At 32.0% G+C, this 3,517-nt stretch overlaps 1 long non-coding RNA gene across 1 annotated transcript; it reads right to left on the bottom strand.

Annotated features, from left to right (window-relative positions):
• Positions 1–209: 209 nt before the first annotated feature.
• Positions 210–3,259, bottom strand: LOC134267042 (uncharacterized). Its single transcript, XR_009992082.1, has 2 exons — positions 2,831–3,259; positions 210–2,176 (listed from the first exon to the last, which is right to left on the bottom strand). It is a non-coding gene; the product is annotated as an uncharacterized LOC134267042 (long non-coding RNA).
• Between the last annotated feature and the right edge of the window lie 258 nt (positions 3,260–3,517).

Raw genomic sequence — 3,517 nt, forward strand, 5'->3', positions numbered from 1 at the left:
CTGTATTTAAACTACATGACAGTATCTAATTATTTATCATGAATAGAACAGAAATGAAGTTAAACACCGACTCGCAATTAAACTACATTCTAGAATCGAACTAATGGGGGTAGAACAAACACAGCAATTAAATGCTAGATTATTATTATTATTATTTTTATTCATTTATATTTATTTATTTTTTATTCATTTTTTTTTTTTTTTTTAAGTGGAACAAAACAATAATTAACATTGACTAATTTTTGATCTTCGGACCTATATTGTAGCTCTCTCCATTTGAGATCAAGGTACAGTTAAATTACTGTACATACTTTAGTTCCACAAAACAGGTATAATAAATTGATATTCAGATAATTATGAAGATTGAAGAAGAATTATGCGGAGAGTGCTCATGAGTAGGACACACGGTCAGATATCATTCTACTTATTACAACCTTGAATTATTTAACTTTATATCTATGCGAGTGTTTATTTTATTATTTATTTATTTATTTATTTATTTTTTTTTTTTTTTTTTTTTTTTCTTTTTTTTTATTTTAAACCAGTTTTAAGAGTATCTTCCAAATTGTAATTTTTTTTTTTACATTTGTATCAGAAATTCAACAAATATAAACAACCCCAAAATATTTGCATAACAGCCCTTTCTCTTGGAACTGTCGGACCCAAAAGGTTGTATCCATTAATTCCATAAAGTATGCCCTTTTCATGGAGGAATCTACCTTACTTCTATTCCAAAAAGTATAAAGAAGTTTTACACGATGAAAGTTAATTCATTATGTTCCTAAGCGTTTTGAATAGAGTGTAACATTCCTAGATTATACTAAATTCACCATGTATATTGTGTCAATTGAAAAGTTGGCTCTAAAGTTCAGAATTTATTGTAAGTCAAAAAATCTAAATTTCACAAGTAATTAATTTGGAACAAATTTCGTAGATAGAATACAAAACTGTATAACACAGTAATATTCCTAGATTGCCTTCCTTACAAAACTCACAAATCGGTTCTTTGACAACTCTGCCTACTTTCAAACTGACCGGCCAATTAAAATCAAGGATAGAAAATTACATGAGCATAGGGAATCCGTAAGACATTAATTTACCACACTGAAATTAGGTAGAGCTAAGCATAGCAAATTCAAAGAACGCAATCCTAGGATCTAACCATAAATTTGATAACAAGAATGAGTTAATCACATTGCTATCGTCAGACAGGGAAGAGATGTCAAGAATGAAATACTGCCACCATGTGCAAAAATGCCCTTCCTAAACATCAAAAGAAAACGATTATCTTTCAACTACATATGTCAAACAAGACTGAAAATTAATAGCACATTTATATAAATAAATGATTGAGAAAAATTTTACATGGGGTTAATTAAGGCAAATAAATATTTAAAGATAAAGACCGCAGAAACGTACAATGTACAACATGAGCTAGTAAAACAAAACAGTGTCTTTCATTATGCTGTCTATTAGAAACAATTTAAAATAATTCATTTTAATTATTATTATTATTATTATTGTATTCTAGCCTGACCATGCTTAATTTCCGAACAGGGACATAAATTGAAAATCCTTTCATTATTGTACTGACCTTGCATGGGGTCTGTACTAACTTATAAAAATAAATTAATCCTATATTTACTAGCCATATAGGGAACTTATTTGAAATATTATGGAGGGAGGGATCTTCGTATATTATTTACTTGCTGACTCGCCTGTAAATGTTTTATTCGAAACCAAATTGAATGCTCTAGCTGGTATGGATGCTTCGTGAACCAACGGTAGTGGATATCCTGATTACCCGGCTGATTTGGGGCACACCTGTAACAGCACTGCAAGCAGTTTAGCTTGCAAACATATGGATTTTATACCGGCTGATAGCATGAAAGTTGTTGGTAAAGTCAAAATGTATTTAGAAAACACTAGTGGACGGGCTGGTTTAGGACATTATCCATCGGCGGTGCGGATCTTATGCAATTTGTTAGATAGAACCGCTCGCTGAGTCAATATTTGATAAACAGTTCAAACCTGTGTCATTAACATTCATGGCATCCGGCACAATTCTGCTAGGCTCTCTGGGCTATTAACAGTTATAGCTACGCTTCCTCTTCACTCCGGCTGCTAGGATGTAGCAAATTTGCACACTGGCAAATTCATCAAAAGGCATCTGCAACTTAAACATGAAAATTATATGAATACTTTTAAGTCTAAGGTGTCATTTAAAGAAAGGACGCCAAAATCCAACAAATGAGGTGTAAACAAAGTGATACATCATGTACATTATCATGCTCATAGAAAGTAGAAACACTAGAAAGAGTAAATTTCCTCCTGAAGACTAACCGTTATAGCAAATATATATTGTATTACAATCATACTGATAATAATCGATTAATTCTCTGCTGAGAGGATTCGCTTTGACGAAATTATACATATTCCATGATTCTACCAATTTTTCAAATAACAAATTAAAGAAATGTCGATAAATCAGAATAAATATGTTAAGTCCATTACAAAAGAATAAAATGTCACATGTATAGGATATACCACTATTTGTAACACGTACTTTGAAGCAACTAAGAAGTATTGTGATACTCTTTCTTGCAATTGACTGCAATAAACATGAAATGAAGTTGCCACTATGTTTAGATGTAATAGGGCATATATACTTTAAAACCAAACAGTGAAAGTATGGATAACTTCGACCCATATGCATACATATAAACTCTGCACAAAACATGAACATCAAACGTACGGATAACTCTACACTAAATGAAATCCTGCCACATTAGACGCAAATGTCATAATGTGCAAACAAATGGATAACTACCTCTTATTGGTATATAAGTAAAATCTACAAGGATACCAGGAACAAACTCCTTGAACATAGGTATGCCAAAGCACAACGATTAAAGCCATTGATCTTGAGAAATTTCATTTCTTCGACCACAATTAACTTAAAAAATATCCAAATCAAAAAATATAACACGACATAAACTGTTACTGGTACAAAGAAACCCTTAGCCTTGTTCTTATCTTATACATGTGGATAGGTACAAATAAATGATGAACCCAAGACTCCCACACAATAAGAACATATACGCGGCTTACTCTGTGCTATTGATAAACACCGTGCGTAGGCACAGATAAACTTTGTACCCAAAACTCCCACACAATAAGTACATATATGCGGCCTACTCTGTACTATTGCTTAAAACTGTGGGTAGGCACAGATAAACTTGTACCCAAAAACTCCCACACAATTAGTACATATGTGCGGCATACACTGTACTATTGCTAACTGAAAAACAATACTAAAATCGTGTAAAACATACCAAAATGATAGAATCTTGATTATAATGTTTACCTGTTACCCAACAATCACTTTATATATTTTGTCGCCTTACGATATGTGCAAATTAATGAAAAATTTAATTCAACTAAATACTGGGTAACGTATCAACAATTACTTAAGTGAAGCACACAGTGCAATCGCAATTGAACTTCCTCAAACAAT

This window comes from Saccostrea cucullata, unplaced genomic scaffold (assembly GCF_032062105.1).
Source record: "Saccostrea cucullata isolate Sc308-1 unplaced genomic scaffold, CSIRO_AGI_Scuc_v1 ctg9544, whole genome shotgun sequence".
Taxonomy (NCBI): domain Eukaryota; kingdom Metazoa; phylum Mollusca; class Bivalvia; order Ostreida; family Ostreidae; genus Saccostrea; species Saccostrea cuccullata.